A 21226-nucleotide genomic window follows, 5' to 3' on the forward strand; every position below is an offset into this window, starting at 1 on the left:
TCTAGAATACTTTCTTGCAAGTAGGGCTTCAACAACTTCAAGATCATTGTTTGAAATTTCTTTTGATTCTTCTTGTTCACTTCCTGATTGGCTGGATTTTGATTTCTTACCCTTTTTCTTGAGTGAGAGTTTAACTTCAAATGCAGACTCAATAACTTTTGAACTAGGAACATAGTTATCAAAATTATCTAACTCAAAAGCTGTTAATCTTCTAACTAGAGCATCCAAAGACATTTTACAATTTGGATCACATCTCATCTCTTGAACAGAAGACACTCTAATTGCATAAATAGGAAGAAGAGTTCTAAGTACCTTTCTTACAACTATTTTCTCTTCAATATCTCCTCTAGATGCCTTGATAGCACTCACACTTGCTTTGATTCTTTCCACATATTTTGCAATGTTCTCATCTTCTCTCATTCTCATCTGATCAAAATGACCTCTAAGAATTTCAACCTTAGATCTTCTTACATTTTCATCTCCTCCATATATATCTTTTAGTTTGATCCACATTTCATGAGCTATTTTGCAATCTTTTACTTCATTAAATTTAGCATAATTGAGAGTAGAAGCAATATCAATCATCATGATGTTATGGTTCTTCTTTTCAGCAATATCTTCAATTGATAATGTTCCAGTGGAAGTATTGTATTCAACATCAAGATATTTGCAATCTAAATCACTGATACTACCTAGATGTAGTCTCATTTGTCCTTGTCGTGCTGCAAAATTGTCTCTGTTTAGCTTGGGAATCTCTCTTCTATAAGACATCTTGATCTTTAGCTTAGGTCCTTGAAACCTTCTCTATAAGCACCAAGAGCTCTAATACCAATTGTTGAAAATATAAGAGGAGTAACTGAGAGGGGAGGGGTGAATCAATTACCACTAAAATAAATTCTAGATTGCTTAGATGTTAGTACAAAAAAAAACTCTGAAAATTGAATACTGTTGATGCTCGACAAACAAAAAAATGCTGCAACTTGGTAAACACTATGATTGCTCAGTAAAAATTAACATGCAAATCTTTAGATATTATTTGTGATTACCATTACTTTATCTTAGTTGAAAACACATAAAAGTAAATAGCATAAACACATTTGACACCAAGATTTAATGTGGAAACCCAATTTGAAAAAAACCACCAATTGCAACTAGTTACTATTTTCACTCTTTTGAAGTGAGCCCTATTAGGAGCCAACCCTATTAAAGGTTACAAAACACACTATTAGGTGTGAATTTGTTAGAGGATTTAATCACCCTGTTAGCAGTGGACTTGTTAGAGTTTTTTAAAACAATTCAATATAATTGCCACCTTGCTAGAGGATTTACAAATAGTTGTTAAGCTAACTTTGTTAAGAGATTTATATCACTTCTACAATGGTTAGAGAGTAACAATGAGATGACTTGATTTGAATGCAATTGAATTTCTGATTACAGATCTCTGTTCTAGCTTGTACTTGATCCCTTGATCGAATATATCTTTTCAGCTCCACAAGGATATTCTTCTTATCCTTCTCTTCCTCTGCTCATTATCAAATCTTCAATTTATCGGCACACTCATTCATTCATATTTTACATTCACAACTTGACCTTATATCATTCACATTGTCAAGTTAGCTCAAATACAACTTAGAATAACTTAAATTCATCTTCTCAGTTGGCTAGAACCAATAGATAAATCAATTAAGCTTAATATGCCAAAATAAGACAATCTTTTGTTAGTTGAGCCCGCTGGGTAGACACTAACTTAGAAATAATTTCTTATGTTAACCAACTGAAACTCGGTTAACACTGCATACTCGCTCAAATCCTTTGGTAACTGAGTGAGCTCAGTTAACACTGATTCCATCCAACTTTTCTTTCATTAACTGAGTGAGCTCAGTTAACACTCATCTTTTGCAAACTTTCTTTCAATGCCTGAGTGAACTCAATAGACACTGCCTTTTGAACTAGGTAAGAACGAGAATGCTCGGTAGACATATAAAACTTGTTAGAATTCTTTTAGAATAACTGAGAGGGGGGGGGGGGGGGGGTGAATCAGTTATTCAAGGTCCAAATGCCCTAATAACACTTTTTCACTACTTTTAATGAATCCATACACTTTTCATTCATCTAAACTTAAATCAACCATATTAGCAAGTTACAATAAATCAACATGCAGAGATAAAACATGCAAGATCAACACATGACACAATAATTTACGTGGAAACCCAATTTGGGAAAAACCACCAGTAACATGCTACTTGATTTTCACTCTTCTAAAGTGATGCCCTGTTAAAAGCCTGCCTTGTTAAAGGCTTACAACACACTGTTAAATGTGACCTTGTTAGAGGATTTCACCAAACTGTTAGGAATGGGCCTGGTTAAAGGACTTCTGAACATTCACTTGGAATGTCACCCTGTTAAAGGATTTACCTCATGGCTATTAATCCAACCTAAGTCCATAGGATTTAAACTATCTGTTACAATTGCTAGAGAGTAACAATAATGGCTTTTTGATCTGATACAACTTACAACATACTTTGCAAATTTTAGATCACTTCTTCAGTTCAGTTCTATTGATTGGCTTTAATCATTTTAGCTTTGACAGCTTGTCTTCCTCTCAAGCTTCATCTCCTTGAGTCTTCTTACTCATCATCCCAATGCAATCATCCTTGTGGTCATCTATCCAAATAGTATTTCTATGGTTTGTTCTCCTTAGCACCTTCTTCAGCAATTATGCTTTCATGCTTGACCACACCTCTCTTTCTCTTCACTTCATGACCTTATGACTCCTTAAATAGAAATTTAATATTTCTTTTCCGCTCAATTCTCCCTCTCCAATTTGTAGGGTTTCAAATGGATTAGGTAGGATACAATGTATCTACCTCATATCTTGTTCTTATCTAGAGACTTCATCTAGGTTCCAGTTGTAACCTCAAAAATGTTCTACATGGTGTTCTGTGCCACCAGCTCATCATTCTTATCTCCCATTTAATTCATAGACTTCTAGATAACAACCTTGTCGGCTTAGATTTGGAAAATCTTCGATTATCAAAATAATATAGTAAATCAAAATTATTGGTTTATTGATGCTCAGCATCTCTGTGTTACTCGGCACTATTGGTTTTCTGATGCTTGACATTTGTTTCTTGGATAGCTCAGCACCTAAATAAAATTGTATCACTCGGCACCTGATAAACTCTATATCACTCGGCATCTGAAATTCACTTGACACTTGATAGACTCTGTATCACTTGGCATCTGAAGTTCACTAAGCACTTGATAAACTCTGTATCACTCGGCATCTGAAGTTCACTCAGCACTTGAAGTTGAACTTGCTCGGCTTCAACTAGGAATCTGTTCGACACCTACTAGCTTTCTTGACTCCTTCTCTCTAATGAAATTTAGTTAGGCTTTACAGATGTCTTAGTTAAAACCTTTTATTTTTGATATGTTTCAGTGTGCCCATTCTCTGTGTCTTAGAGTATGTCATCAGTACATTATTTCATCAATGGCTTGACTAATCCTTCTACTTCATTCCAACATCATAACTTCAACCTTTCTCTAGGCCTTCTAGTTACATCTTATTGATTTCCTCCTCCTTGTTAATCAACTAATTGATAGTATTTAGATCACTAAAGCAATTGTCATTCCTGCAAGTAGCAAGTTTGACATCAATGACAAAACAATGATTGAGAACATTCGTTACTAGTTCCATATGATCATTCCAACAATCTTCCTTATGATCTTTTCAATCATTTCCAAGATTGTATACGTTGTCTACTATGTTTCTTAGCTGGTGCATCCTTACTACTGATCTTATATATCTCCCTCTTGCTTTGTATTGATCAAGTTTCTGCATATTTCTCCCTCTTTGTCATAAATGCCAAATATGTAGCATCTTTATCATGCAAAATATAAGCTTTGGCTTCTTGATGTCTTCTCCCTCTATCACCATGCTTGTGATTGATTTGGAGTTTCTGCTCCTGCTGTCATCCTCTGCATCATTCTTCTGATATTTCAATGATTTGTTCCTGTTGATGCAGGGCAGCATCCTTGTTGCTTTAAACTGCTTGAGATAGGGGTATTACCCCCAACTTGCCTCTAAGATATTCATAAGCATCCTTGGGCAATGATTTGGTGAAGATATCTGCAATTTGTTCCTTTGTGTGAATGTATTCCAACTTTACTTGTTTGTCTTCTACCAATTCTCTGACATAATGATACTTGATTGCGATGTGCTTGGTTTTTGCATGCATTACTAGATTTTTGGATATGTTTATAGCACTTGTGTTATCACAATACAATATCATAGGTTTTGTTACCTCTTCTTTCATTCCTTTCAATAGATGTGTGAGCCACACAATGTTTGTGCAATTGACTGCTGCTGCCACATATTCTGATTCTGCAGTGGACTGGGATGTGCATGTTTGTTTCTTGCTAGTCCAGGTAACTAGCCTTTTGCCTAAAAATAATGCACCTCCACTTGTGTTTTTTCTGTCATCAATGTTGCCTCCCCAATCTGCATCTGTATATGCATTGAGCTCAAACTTTCCATTCTTTTTATAGTATAGACCAAAGTTATCAGTTCCTTTAAGATATCTCATTATTATTTTTACTTCTATGAGATGATTTTTTTTGGGATTAGCAGAGAATCTAGCCACTATTCCAACTGCTAATGCTATGTCTAGTCTGCTATGTACAACATATTGTAGTTTTCCAATCATGGATCTGTACATTGTTTGATTGACTTCAGCTGATTCATCATTTTTGGATAGCTTATTTCCTGTTGCCATTGGTGTGCTGACTAGTTTGGACTCCTCCAATCCAAAAGTTTTAAGAATCTCTTTGATGTACTTTGATTATGTCACAAATATACCATGTTTGAAGTTGATGTACTTGCAATCCAACAAAAAAATTGATTTCTCCAAACATAGACATCTCAAATTCATGTTTCATTTTGTCAACAAAGCCTTTGCAAAGCACTTCCTTTCCACCAAACACTATGTCATCCACAAAGATTTCAGATACAATAATATCCTTACCTTCTTCTGCTTTGATGTACATGTTGTTGTTATCACCAGTTCTTTCAAATCCTATTTGCACTAGATACTTGTGAAGTCTCTCATACCATGCTCTAGGTGCGGGTATCAAACCATAGAGTGCTTTATGTAGCTTACAAACCATATCCCTATTGTTCTCATCAAAAAATTCCTCTGGTTGTTCAATGTAGACTTCTTCCTCTAGTATTCCATTTAAAAAAGAAGACTTTACATCCATCTGATAGACTTTAAAATCTTTATATGTAGCATATGCAAGTAAAGTTCTTACTCCTTCCATTCTAGCAACAGGGGCGAATGTTTTCCCATAGTCTAGTCCTTCTTTTTGAGTATAACCCTTGCATACTAGTCTAGCTTTGTTTCTGGTAATCTCACCATTCTCATCTAGCTTATTTCTAAATACCCACTTGGTGCCAATCACATTCTTGTCAACTGGTCTGGGAACCAAACTCCAAGTTTTGTTCTTTATTTGATCAATCTCTTCTTCCATAGCTTTATACCAGTCATCATCTTGTAATGCACCATATATTGTCTTAGGTTTAGATTTTCTAATTAGACATAATTCATGTCTCAGTCTGTTCCTTGTCATTAGTCTTGCATCTTTGTCACCAATTATCTGTTCAGTGGGGTGATGTCTTTTTACATATTTGGATAATCTTGGTTCTGTCCTTGTTTCCATGTTTGATCCTTCTAATTCAAGGTCACTATGTACTGAGTTTTTAGGTTGTTCTTCATCTCTTTCATGTGTACTGACTTCAAAATCAGATTGTGTAATTCCTTCATTCTACAACTCGACTTCTGAATGCAACTCGACATTCACTGGTTGTGAGTCGGCCGAAACTGAAACTTGTTGTTGAGTTTCAACTTGATTGACATCATCCTCATCAATAGTTATTCCTTCATAAGAATACACAAAGGTTCTATATTCATCCATTCTCTTTGGTTCTTCAGCTTGAACTTATGTATGTTCATCAAAGTTTACATTTGCACTTTCCACAATTTTGTTAGTGTTAGTATTCAAACACTTGTATGCCTTACTTCTAGTGGAATAACCAAGGAATATGCCTTCATCACTTTTTGCATCAAATTTTCCATTTCTAGCATCTTTAAGGATAAAGAATTTGCAACCAAATACTTTGAAATATTTTACATTGGGTGAGTGACAATACCATAATTCAAAAGGTGTTCTATTTGTACCTTTCTTGACTTGTACTCGGTTCAGTGTATGAACAACTACACTTACAGCTTCTCTCCAGTATTTTAGAGCAACATTCTTTTCCATCATTAATGTTCTGGCATAGTCAATCACAGATCTATTTCTTCTTTTAGCAATTCCATTCTGTGGGGGAGTTCTAGGAGTTGACGTTTGTCTTTTGATTCCTTTATCATTACAAAATATATTGAATTCATTTGATGTGAATTCACCACCTCTGTCTGATCTTAGGCATTTCAAGCTCTTTCCTATTTCCTTTTCAACTCTAGCCACATACCACTTAAACATTTGAAAAGCATCAAATTTTTGCTTTAAGAACATAATAGTCATCAACAAACAACATTATGTACTTATCTCCTTTATAGCTTTGTACTTCTATTGGACCACATAAGTCAGTATGAACTAACTCAAGTACTCCTCTAGATGTATAGTTTTTGCTTTTGAAACTTGAATTTGTCATCTTTCCTAGCTGACACTGTTTGCACATGATATTGTCAGGCTTCTTCAATTTTGGTAAACCTTTGACTTTCTTCATTTTACTGATATTGACCAAATTTTAAAAGTTGACATGACATAGCCTTCTATGCCATAACCATTCATCATCAAATTTTGCAATGAGACAAGAAACATCATCCATATTAAGGTAAAAAAAATTACTTCTTGTTTGATCTCCTTTTCCTATCAGTTTACCATCAGTATCATAGATTTTTGCAGTTTTGTTTCCAAATTCTACTTTGCATCCTATATTGCCTAACTGTGAGACACTCAACAAATTGTAGTTTAATCCTTCAACATAGTATGCATTATCACATGAAATTTTCTCTATGAGCTTAATAGAACCTTTTCCTTTGATTTGACATGGAGCATCATTACCAAATCTAACACTATTTCCATCATACTGAGTAAAGTTAACAAACTTACTTTTGTCTCCTGTCATGTGATGTGAGCATCCACTATCTATGATCCACCTATCATTCTTGTTCATACATGTTACCAATGCTGTGGGCTCTTCTTCATCAAATTGGTCCTTCATGGCTACATAAACAACTTCATCATATTATCATCAAATTTTTCTTCAACAATATAACACTTCTTACCTTTTTCTTTGTAATCTCTCTTGTTATCTTCTCTTCTAAATTTGTTTCCTTCCTTGTAATCCTTTTTCTGTGTACACCTAGTAGCAATATGACCTACTTCATTGCAATTGAAACAAATGATAGGTATCTTACCTTTGAATTTTTCTTTACCTCTGTGAAATCTTCTAGCAAGTAGTGCTTCCAATTTTTCCACATCTTCCTCATCAGTGCTACTGTCACTGGATACATATTTCATCTTTCTTTCTTTCTTTGATTTCATCTATTCAACATCTTTTAGTGATAGCTTGGCCTTGAATGTAGATTTAACATTCTTAGGTCTGTAGTTGTCAAAATTAGATAACTCAAATGCAGTGAGTCTACCCACTATACCTTCAAAACTTAGATTGTTTCCTGGTACACATCTTAACTTTTGTATTGCTAATACTCTAATAGCATAGATAGGGAGCAAGGTTCTTAAGAACTTACTATTAACAATATATTCATCCAATTTACCATTCAATCATCTTATTGCACTTACCACTTCCTTTATTCTTGCACCATATTGAGCAGCATTCTCATTTTCCTCCATTTTCATATCATCAAACTTTCCTCTGAGACTTTATCTTTTTTCTCTTTGTACATTCTGATCTCCTCCATAGATGTCTGATAGGGCTTTCCACATTTTGAATGCAGTGTCACATCCTTTGATATCATCAAATTCAACATAGTTAAGTGCAGAAGCAATCTCCAACATTGTCTGATTGTGTTCCTATTTGTTTTTCATATCTTTTGTAGTAAGAGTACCTGTTGGATCAACATGTTCAGTAACAATTGAATTTTGGGCATAATCTCCTATGGATCCAAGATGTAGCTTCATTAAACTTTTCCATGCAAAAAAGTTGTCTTTGTTGAGCTTGGGAACTCCTCTCTTAGGTATTTTGATCTTTTCTACTTATAGTCTCTTTAAATTGAATCAACAGTTTAGCTCTGATACCAATTGTTAGAATTCTTTTAAAATAACTGAGAGGGGGGGGTGTGAATTAGTTATTCAAGGTCCAAATGCCCTAATAACACTTTTTCACTACTTTTAATGAATCCATACACTTTTTATTCATCCAAACTTAAATCAACCATATTAGCAAGTTACAGTAAATCAACATGCAAAGATAAAACATGCAAGATCAACACATGACACAATGATTTACGTGGAAACCCAATTTGAGGAAAACCACCAGTAACATGCTACTTGATTTTCACTCTTCTAAAGTGATGCCCTGTTAAAAGCCTGGCCTATTAAAGGCTTACAACACACTGTTAAATGTGACCTTGTTAGAGGATTTCACCAAACTGTTAGGAATGGGCTTGGTTAAAGGACTTCTGAACATTCACTTGGAATGTCACACTATTAAAGGATTTACCTCATGGCTATTAATCCAACCTAAGTCCATAGGATTTAACTATCTATTAAAATTGCTAGAGAGTAACAATAATGGCTTTTTGATCTGATACAACTTACAACATACTTTGTAGATTTCATATCACTTCTTCAGTTCAGTCCTATTGATTGGCTTTAATCATTTCAGCTCTGATAGCTTGTCTTCCTCTCAAGCTTCATTTCCTTGAGTCTTCTTACTCATCATCCCAATGCAATCATCCTTGTGGTCATCTATCCAAATAGTATTTCTGTGGTTTCTTCTCCTTAGCACCTTCTTCAACAATTATGCTTTCATGCTTGATCACACCTCTCTTTCTCTTCGCTTCATGAACTTACGACTCCTTAAATAGAAATCTAATTTTTCTTTTCCGCTCAATTCTCTCTCTCCAATTTGTAGGGTTTCATATGGATTAGCTAGGATAAAATGTATCTACGTCATATCTTGTTCTTATCTAGAGACTTCGTCTAGGTTCTAGTTGTAACCTCAAAAATGTTCTACATGGTGTTCTGTGCCATCAACTCATCATTCTTATCTCCCATTTAATTCACAGACTTCTAGATAACAACCTTGTTGGCTTAGATCTGGAAAATCTTTGATTATCAAAATAATGCAGCAACTTGGCATTATTGGTTTACTGATGCTTGACATCTCTATATTACTTGACACTATTGGTTTTCTGATGCTCAACATCTATTTCCTAGATAGCTCAGCACCTAAATAAAACTGTATCACTTAGCACCTGATAAACTCTATATCACTCGTCATTTGAAATTCACTTGACACTTGATAGACTCTATATCACTCGGCATCTGAAGTTCACTCAGCACTTGATAAACTCTGTATCACTTGGTATCTAAAGTTCACTCAGCACTTGAAGTTGAACTTCCTCGGCTTCAACTAGGAATTTGTTCGGCACCTACTAGCTTGCTCGGCTCTTTCTCTCTAATGAAATTTAGTTAGGCTTTACAGATGTCTTAGCTAAAACCTTATATCTTTAATATGTTTCAGTGTGCCCATTCTCTGTGTCTTAGAGTATGTCATCAGTACATTATTTCATCAATGGCTTGACTGATCCTTCTACTTCATTCCAACATCATAACTTCAACCTTTCTTTAGGTGTTCTAGTTACATCTTATTGATTTTCTCCTCCTTGTTAATCAACTAATTGATAGTATTTGGATCACTAAAGCAATTATCATTCCTACAAGTAGCAAGTTTGACATCAATGACAAAACAATGATTGAGAACATTCATTACCAGTTCCATATGATCATTCCAACAATCTTCCTTATGATCTTTTCAATCATTTCCAACAAAAACTGTCTTTATTGCCTGAGTGAGCTCGACACTGATTAAAACTAATATGACATTTGTATAACATCAAATACAACATGCAATTAATCAATTGTATCCAACAGTGTGTACCTTAAGGGAACCTCCGTAGTGCCTTAACTCTCATTATCATAAGAACATGATCCCCCCCTCAGCAAGAAAAAATTGCATTCATTTGTTGAATTTTCTTCTAGTCTTTTGACCTCTAGTTGATCTCCCTATTTTAGACCTACTAGATGTCTCACTTTTGTCTTCTATTACTGCATTTTCCTCACTCGAGGAAGATAGATTAGACAGATACCTATTGGGTGATACCTGCAATCCATGAAATGAGAGACACACTAGGACAAAAGTTGATGTTGACAGTAAAGAGAAGATATGCAAATAATTTTTTTTTTATCTATAGGGTCTATTGACATATACCTATCAATCCATGTGACTGTGCAAGATCCTGGTCAAAGGTGTTGAATAGTCTACATATGTAAATCATTTATTTTAAGTTAACCAAAAATTTGGTGTAACTAATGTGTATATCTAAAAAAATATTTGACATGTTCTACTTAATGTTTATATCTGCACATATGGTTTTGAAAGAAAAAGTTGGTCATCTCACTTATCAAATTCACCCATATTATTATGAATGAAAAGTTGTTTGCTTATAATGCTTTATAAACTACAAATTACATAGAAGAAAAAAATTACATGATGCATTCATTGGAATCAAACAAATTTCTATAAATAAAAATGATGACCCCATCATACTAGACATTGATCATACCTTGAAAGATATTTCATTGATCATCATCTTCATCCATGTTTTCATCATCACCATCATTGCACTTGTCACTTTGATCATCGTCATCACCACCACCATCTTCATCACCATCATCATCATCTTCATCACCATTATCATGACCATCATCATAATGACCATCATCACCATAATCATCACCGTCTTCATCAACATGATCATGATCATCGTCGTCGTCATCATCATCATCATCATCATTATCATCATCATCATCATCATCACCACCATTATCATTAGCATGATCAGAATCATCATCTTCTTCTTCTTTATCATTGGGTAATAGTCATTTGTGATCATCATTTACTTCATCTTGTGATTCTTCAGTATCTTCTTCTTCCATCACATTATACTTTACCGGCCTTCCTCTTGGATCATGTCTAATAACAAATGACCAACCTAGTTTGTGTGGAACACCAAAGTAAAATACTTGCTTGCATTGGCTTGGAAGAACATAGGGCTCATCTCCAATTGGCTCAAATGACCTTGCATTAATCATTGTAAATCCACTATCATGTTTAATAACAGTCCTATCAGCATCATTTTGATTCAGCTATAGCCTGTACCATATGACAACAAATAAAACTAATTTGAATGAATTAAGGTTACACTCAAGTATATCATCCAAAATGTCATAGTATTGATTTTTAAATTGTTGAGGATGTATGTCAGTTCTAGACAAAATATTGGTGATCATGAAGACTACACTTATCCCAGAATCACATGTTTTCTTCATTTCGTCTAACTTTTTTATGTGAAATTTATAACCATGGTAGTATATAGCTTTGTGGTGTTTGACCTGCAATTATTCAAACATGTCAAGATTATTTGCATCGATCTGTGAGTTGATATTAAACTTATGACTCATGATTAGTAATCTTCTGCATACGTTTGTATCTCTTAAGCCATATACTAGATCAAGTACCATTAGTGTAACATTGGGATCTCTATTACAATGACCTTCTTTAACCAATGATGCAACATCGTCCCATGCTAATGAACAACCATTTTCTTGAAATTGTTCAATCTATACCATCATCCAATCAAGATTGTTTACAATATACAAATGTAGTACATCACACTTATGACCAACTATAAAAAATAAAATCAAACTAGTTACAAACAACTTATATTGATGATGGATAAGAATTAATTAACTGCAAAAAACAACTTATAATTACCTCTCACTTTCCTCAATCTACCTTTCCTCATCGGGTACTCCCCTTCAAATTTGTCAATAAAGTTGGGATCCTAAATGCGATTTATATTTATATTTGCTACAAACTTTGAAAGATATTCACTAATGTACACCATGGTCTGGTATACCATATATCCCTCTACCATAGAAACCTCAGGACATGCTCTTTGTCAAACCAAGCCCTTCATAAATTACAAGTGCCTCTAAACCATCCACATTGACTTAGTTTGTACAAGTCCACACAATTCAATCTCCTCAACTTAATGTATGAGGTAGTGTTCTTGAGCATTGAAAAAGGTTAAAAGTAGACACTTTTTCATTTCACACATAAGCTATGGAATTTTTCTCTTCTAATATTTTATATCTTTTATATCAATTTTTTAAAATGATAACCACCTAAAAGAGATTCAACACACATAAATATATAAACAAGATTCAGATAAAATTATACAATAAATTTCAGATAAAATTATATAAATCTAAGAAAAAACACTTCTAACTTCATGTATTGTCCAAGATCATATATAACTTGTTTAATACTATTGTCAAATTGGTGTGGGAGAGATAAAGGTAGTACATATTGCAACCATTTAAAAATGATCATTTCAATATATTATTAAATAATACAATAAGTAGCACATTAATTTTACAAATATATTGTAGATAGAGAACATGACTTACCTTGATGAAGGTATGCCCATCATTTGTTTTCAACCTTGGCCCAAAATCACCTTTCTTTGATACAAGAGTGCTTATATTTGTAGCAAATCTTGTGGGAATTTATTTTTATTTTTATGACTTCTTTTAATGCATCACTTTTTTGCTCTGCTAATAACCAAGGAAGGGCACTCGTATTTATGTAATCTCCATTGCTATTTGATTCAATGAAATCTTTCAATGCATGATTGGATTCATGAATGTTAGTACAAATTTTGGCAATTTTTTCTCTATCATGCCTTCCATCCAATATTTTTCATAGTGTCTCTGTTACATTCTTTCTAATATGCATAGCACCAAACAAATGCATGATTGGGAGATCCTTATAGTACAGTAACTTACTAAATTGAGTAGGATAGATTTTCATTCTTCTAGAAAGTTGGTCATTGATGCCTTGATGACCTTCATGAGCATCAATTACATCATTACTAAATATAAGACAATATCAAAATATAAATTTTCAACTTTGCACCACAAAATGGACATTACCTTGACAATTTTGTTGATCGTATTCCAACTTCATAGATGAGGTGTCATTCTTTGTGGCATTGATGATGTCTCTTCTTTCCCATTAAAAAGATATTTTTGAGTAATTCAATACTTATGATTATTGTGGATAAAGTGCCTAAACTCATCAAATACTTTGCTAAAATTCTTGAATGATGAGATTTCATCTTCGAACCAAAAACTAGACATAAAAATTTTCTCTTTATTTGAAGACCTAAAAATCATGTACAATCATGCATAGCTTAAGCATACAACAATAATGTGTAAGCACTATAATAGACCAAAAATATGTGATACAATATAACATACCACAAAAATGAGTTAGCCTAGGGGCATTAGGTATTGTCCATACAAGCATTGCATGGAATTGAAATTGTCAATGTCCTATTGGTCTAGAGATGTCATACATAGTGATACCATTCCATAACTTCAACAACTCATCAATTAGGGGATCAATATACACGTTCATATCTTTAACTTGGTACTTACCTAGTAATTGAATGAACATAACTATTAGATAATTATTATGACCATTTTAATGCATTGTTTATAAATTAATTTAGATAAATATTAAATGAAAAAATACCTAGCACAATATTTGACAACATTATGTGCTCCCTCTTTATGGATATCCAAGGAAGAATGTTATTGTTAGTAATAAAAATAAGCCACACTAAGTAAATAGATCTCATATCTCCAAATGGATTGACACCATCCGCTACTAATGAAAGCTTCATATTATGAGGTTCTTTTTTAAAGTATGACCATGTTTCTTTTATCTCTTTAAATGCAGAACCATCCACAAACACTCACATAATGTCATCTTAAATTCTATTGTGTGCATGATAATCCATAAATTGTGCCAAGCTAGTGCACCTGAATAATCATTGAAGACATAGAATAATGAGAATGTACTAAAGAACCTTGTGAGGCACCTTTTTTGTTATTTGATTTGACTGATATCTACTAATATGAGAATTAGGGCATTCTATTGCAAATTCATGTTATTTATGATATAGAATGCGATCATTGGGACATGCATGTATTGTCTGATGCTTCATTCTAATTTGATTTATAATGGTAGATAATTCTTGGTATGAATGAGAAAGAATGTTTGATGATGGTAAAAAAGACTCACCTATCAACCTACAACAAAGAATATGCATTGTTAATATGCTTAATAGTAATTGTATGCTAACATTGAAGATGACAAAAATGGCATACCTTAGCATACATGACATTTCTACATTGGATAAACCATTCATAACCTTCAAGTTCACCAACAACACTATAGCTGAGAGAAGAGTTGTTTGGGAGCCTTGGTATGGGGACTCGTGTGCCTTCTCAAGTAAAGGTATATCAAGACCATCTTCATCATCATTATCATATGCGCTAGTACCATCATCGTGAGCCTCTTCATCACTTGCTCCAATACCATTTTCTTCAATCATGTCCTCTGGAACATTATCATCTTCTTCCATGGGAGTGTTATCCTTAGCTTGGATATTCACACCTCCATGTTACTCTAGTAGGAAATCCACATTCAGCAATGGACAAAAATTATGGCCCCCTTCAACGTGACCATGTTGCCTACAATGAATCTAAGCTGTTGTGATTAGCATTTTGATTCTTTAAGCCTTTACACTTTTTTCAAAGACAATTATATTTATCAACTTTTCTTTGGAACTGAGACCACAATGTAGCCATTGTCTCATTATTTTTTTCTGGATTCATATTGTCAGGCGTGATCTTTCTTCACAAGAAAATATATCTACAAATTGGACATGTTGTACTTAATGTTTATATCTACACATATGGTTTTGAAAGAAAAATTTGGTGTAACTAATGTGTATATTTGCAAAAAAATTGGAGATGTTTTACTTAATGTTTATATCTGCACATATGGTTTTGAAAGAAAAATTTGGTGTAACTAATGTGTATATTTGTAAAAAAATTGAACATGTTGTACATAATGTTTATATCTGCACATATGGTTTTGAATTTTTTTTTGGTATAATTAATGTGTATATCTACAAAAAAATTGGACATGTTGTACTTAATATTTATATTTGCACATTGGTTTTGAAAGAAAAATTTGGTGTAACTAATGTGTATATCTACAAAAAAATTGGACATGTTGTACTTAATGTTTATACCTACACATATGGTTTTGAAAGAAAAATTTGTGGTGATCAAGAGTTTAATTGTTCTATGAAAGTCCTAGTTTATTCATATTTGTCCAAAAATTGTAAACTTTCTATTCATATGTTTTGATGGTTTGGTGCTCCCATTAAAATTCAACCCTTTCCCTCTACATGATTTAGTTTGTAACATAGATCTTTTGGACTGAAGTTTATTCTTGGACTAAGAGCTTTTATCCATCCATAAATAACACCATCAACCTCCTTTATGTTATACTTGTTTACCCTAAGTCTAGATTGAGGGTTTAGAGGTAAATTTTTGTTTTCTTTCATTCTTGCAACCCAAAATTCTTGGTACCTAGTGGATAGTTGTACACTGGAAGGTGGGGATAGTATGCAGGGTGAGGATATTGGGAGTTTTCATTAGATGGAGATGCAACACTGAATTTCATGACTATGACTACAAGTTTAATGTGTTGATTGCTAAGAATCACAACACATAAGGTGTTCTAGGACTGGTGAAGGAAAAATATTTAGTGGAAAGAATGGAAATACCATGCCAATGATGTTTGTGGAAGAATTTTCTTCATGGGTTTCATGGGAATGAGCCTATAAGGCCAAATAACATTTTTAAGCCTAAAAGGCCTAGGAACTAGGGGTCAGTAGAAAAGAGCTAAAAACTTGTGATCTTAAACCAATATTAGATATTTAGATATGGTTTTACACCTACTAAAAAATTCTATAAATATTTTTGGTGGTTGTGTGGAAGTTTGTGAAGTTTAGAGTAAATTTGGGAAAAATAGGGCTACTAGGAATGCACCCTTTTTAGGCCTCCTAGTGCAACTTTTGAATTTGGAATATTGGGAAGGGCTAGACCTGTTAGTTGGCCAATAAACCTTGTAGAAGGTTAGAGAATGAGTTTATTAAGGTGTATGGTGACTTAAGATCCTAGAGGATGCAGGTAATTGAGTTATTGTATTAAAGAAGGAGGTTGATTATTAAATCTGCTAGAGATTTGTAGCTTTAGTTAGATTAATCTAACTGATGCAATTAAATGTATAAGTGACATTTTGGCCTTGAATATTTGATCTCTATCCTTTACCTTATCATAATTTATATCTATGATATATATGATTAATAATCATCAATTGTGTATATGTATTTAATAATAGTCATATTATTAAATACATATACATGAACGATTATATTAAAATAAAAAATAATCATATTATTGCTCAAGTGCATCGATAATTAATAACAACATATTGTGGTGTATTGCAACATATGTAATCCATCATGATTGTGATAATGATATCATTGAGTAAGGGAAATCAAATAGTTGTTAATGGTAACAAATGATAAGTTCATAAATGACATGTCTCACATAGAGATATGTCTCTATGTGAGATGTGGCTCCGCATTACCTTATTTATTGAAGTCATTCCAATACTTATAAAAGCACACAAATCCTTTAAAGTGTAGAGAAAAACAAGTATACAACCATTCAACTAATTATATCTTAGTAACATTAAAGTCATAACAGATCAATATTGATACACTTATCTTGGTGAGAATATTATGAATTGAAAACAATGATCATTGAAGGTTATAGAGCTGTATAAGGTTCAATACATATCACATTGCTTATTACCTATTTTTTCAACCAAAATAACCATTGTATATTGGTATGATTCAATATCTTCAACATAAGCCAATATCTTATGAATTGCTTATAAACTGCACTTTCAACAATGATAAGTTATGTTCAAAGTTGTGAGCTTCTTATCTAAGAAGTCTTAAGTTTGAATCTATTCAAACTTAACAAATGATAATAATTAATATAAGCTTTTTTAATAGTGAGAGCACCTGGGATACTTTGAACATCAACCCAATTTCAATCCTTTCTAATAATAATCTCCCCAGTCCAATTTAGCATCTTGGGTGTATCTTAATTTGCTTCCATAGCCAATAGGGCTCCTAGCTTGTTCATTTCTATACAATTCCTTTTCCTCCATGGAAAGATTGAAAAAATATTTTCCCACGTCTTGCATTTGAGAAGTCAGAGTGTGGGATTCCATGATTGATGATCTAAAAGAAACCCCAATTTTGTGCAGCTCTGGAGATTGCTACAATGGTCTCTTGTTGAAGATGTGGAGAGCCCAAGTCATGCCAATCAATGACTAGAATCTAGGTGTTGTGTGTGGTTTGGAGGGGAACTATTTCTACCCATAAAATAGGAGCCTCAATTCTTTAAGCATATATTTTCAAAGACTTCTCATATTACTACAATTTTGCCAATGCTTATTAGACAACATTGTCTTGTCTAGACTCTAAACAAAACCAACACAATCATTTCTTTAAGTACAAACAAAAGGCAAAAAAATGAAATTACCAAAAAGATAAAGAAAAATGCATATGACCATTGAAAAAAACAACATTGTCAATGGAGACTCAATTTCTAATCTTGTTATTCAAACATGTTCAAGTTTCTTCTTATAATGCTAGAAGGAACTAAACATTTTTGTGTATGCATTAAACAAGATTTTCAATAATATAAGCATTAAATTGTAGATTCTCAGAGAAATTCTGATCAAGAATAGATTGTAAACACCAATGAGTTTATTGGAGAACCAAAAAAACCTCATAATGATCATGATAGAGAATACAATTAGAGAAAAGACCATAACCCATACCTATCATCTTTCAAGAAAGATACGAATTTTTTTGGTTGTACCCACCCAACCAACTATATCCATCTTAGCTCCTAAAGTTGGTCAAGGGATAGTTATCAAGTTTAGCAACTGGAGTTGTCAAGTTGACAACACTAAACTAATAGGCAAGACTGACCAAATGTGGTTGAAGGGCAGTTAGAGAGGTTGGTTATTGGTAACATAGGATGATATGAGTCTATAAATTTTTATAAGCCTGACCATGGAGAGAGGACATGAGTTAGTGTACGAAGTCTTAACATCAATCACATAAAGGTTTCCTACAGTTTCTATATCTTTTTGACAATTTTTATAGTCATTTACAACATTATTTTAGGTCTAGATGCTTTCTTTTTGAAGAACACTTATATGACATGTTAGAGTGTTGAATCAGTAGTATCTTGGCTTTCATGACACCTAGATTCATTAAAGGAGATATTCGGGTTTGAATAAAAACTATTGTAATTTTCTTCTAGGGTAACTTGAGATGGAAAAAATGAGATATCTTGGATGCAAGTGATCATGGAACCCCCAAACCTTGGAGGAAGAGAGAAGAGGGGCTATATTTTATTCATCCACAAGTGCAAGTTGGCATGCAATAGTTTGCACGTGCTTTGAGTCAAAGGAAAGTGACTGTGTAACTGTCTCTGTGTTACTAGAACAATGATAAGGTATTGGATTAAGGGCTTTATACATTCAAAGAGTTGGAAAGTGCTATGAGGGTGAACCCACAATAATGGGTTCCACTTTAGTGGGACAAAGAAACTTGAAAAAGTTGGCAAATTTTTGCATCTCTATTTTCCATACGTTCAAGTGAATACCTTAGACATGTTCGCCGAACATATACTGCACGCGTGTTCGTGCAAACATGTCAAGGTATGTTTGCATGAACATGCGCTAGGTACATGTTCGCGCGAACATGTATTGTGCCAATTTTCGGCACTTTAAAGCATTTTAAAAACTTTTTCAAACTCATTTTTACGGCGAGTACTATTGATTGAGCGTTCGGACGAACGCGTGGCTTGAGCAACTTCCGTCAATGTCATCCTCTCATTTTCGTTCTCATTTTCATTATCGGGTATGTCAAAATAATATTAATTTAATGTTTTCAATTTTATTGAAGTATTTTTTTATATTATCAAAGTAGATTTTAATGTTTTCAATTCAATTTTTGTGTGTTTTTAAAACATATTTGAATGTTATTTACATTTTTAATAGTTTTGAAAACATATTTGAATGTTATTTACGTTTTTAATAGTTTTGAAAACATATCTAAATGTTAATTTAATATTTTTATTGTTTATTTATACTAATTTAGAAAATAGAAAAATATTATATAGAAAATATTAGAAAACATTAGAAAAAATAGTAAAAAATATATAATATAAAATTTAGGAAAAACATTAGAAAATTTTTTTTGAAAAAACATTAGGAAAACATTAGAGAATTTATAATTTAATATAAAATTAATTTTTTTTTTAATAAAAAACATTACAAAAACATTAAAAAATTTATAATTTAATATAAAATTTAGAAATTTTTTTTATAAAAAATAGTTAAAAACATTAGAAAATTTTTAAAAAAATTTAAAAAAATTCAAAAATTTAGGAAAAACATTAAAAATAATTAGAAAATTTATAAAAAATATAGCAAAAACATTACAAAATTTAGAAAACAAATTAAAAAAAAAATTACAAAAATATTAGAGAATTTATAATTTAATATAAAATTTTTAAAAAAAATTAAAAAAAATTTAAAAAAATTTAAAAAAAAAAAAAAAAAATAGAAAAGATATTAGAAAATTTATAATTTAATATTGAATTTAGAAAATAAATTTAGAAAAAAATTACAAAAAATTAGAAAATTTATAATTTAATATAAATTTTAAAAAAAAATTTAGAAAAAATATTAGAAAAATGTTAGAAAATTTATAATAATATAAATTTTAGAAAACAAGTTTTAAAAAATTAGAAAAATATTAGAAACTTTATAGTAATATAAAATTTAGAAAAACATTAGAAAAAATATTTTTAAAAAAAGAAGAAAATTATTACAAAATTTTAGAAAACAAATAAAAAAAAAAAAAAAAAAAAAAAAAAAAAAAAAAAAAAAAATAAATAAATAAATATATATATATATATATATATATATATATATATATGTTAATGTTAAATGTATATATGTCAAATTCACTTTAATGTCTTAATCTTAGAAGTTTAATTAAATGACATATCTTAAGGGTCTAGATCCTGAATTGTACATAAAAATATATATTAAAATGTATAATTTTTTATTTTGAACATAGATGTACATGTATATTTGTTCATGGTTAAAAGTAGATGCATCTACATATTTTTAATAAATTCACATTTTTATACGTATAATTTGTGTATATGTTAACTATTGATCTTAACTTATCTTATAACTAAGTATAATTAACTATATTTAATAACACATGTCTTAAGGGGAGATCCTAAATTATACATAAGAATGTAGATTAAAATGTATATTTTATTTCATAAATGTACATGTAAATATGTTCATGTGGTAGATATAGATGTACATACATATGTTTTCAATATTCATGTTTAAATGTTAAATGTACATATGTTATTATTTTTAATGTCTTAATAATTATAGGTATATAATTAACTATATAATTCAATGACATGTCTTAAGGGGAGATCCTAAATTACACATATATAAGAATGTACATTAATTTGCATATCTAGGTATGAATATAACATACATGTACATCCAAACCCTAACCCTAACCTAACCAAACCCTAACCCTAACCATTATCCAAACCCTAACCCTATCCTTGATCTTAAAATTTAATTTCTAAACCCAATATTATAAATGATAATAAATACCCTAAATCATAATATTGAACCAAATCATAAACTTCATATGCTAAGTTCCCTTATCCTAAATTCTTAACCATGGACTTTAATACTAACCCCTAAATTTAATGCTAGAAATTATGTAAGTTCGTGTAAACCCTGACAGTGTCATAAGGTCTTAAATCTTACCCTAAAATTGAGCCT

General features: G+C 31.9%; 1 pseudogene; it reads left to right on the forward strand.

Moving 5' to 3' along the window:
• LOC149549845 (uncharacterized) overlaps positions 1-21226 on the forward strand; it is an 88296-nt pseudogene that overhangs the window by 27815 nt on the left and 39255 nt on the right.

Source organism: Cupressus sempervirens, chromosome 7, assembly GCF_028749045.1.
Source record: "Cupressus sempervirens isolate cs-2001-9-10 chromosome 7, ASM2874904v1, whole genome shotgun sequence".
NCBI lineage: Eukaryota > Viridiplantae > Streptophyta > Pinopsida > Cupressales > Cupressaceae > Cupressus > Cupressus sempervirens.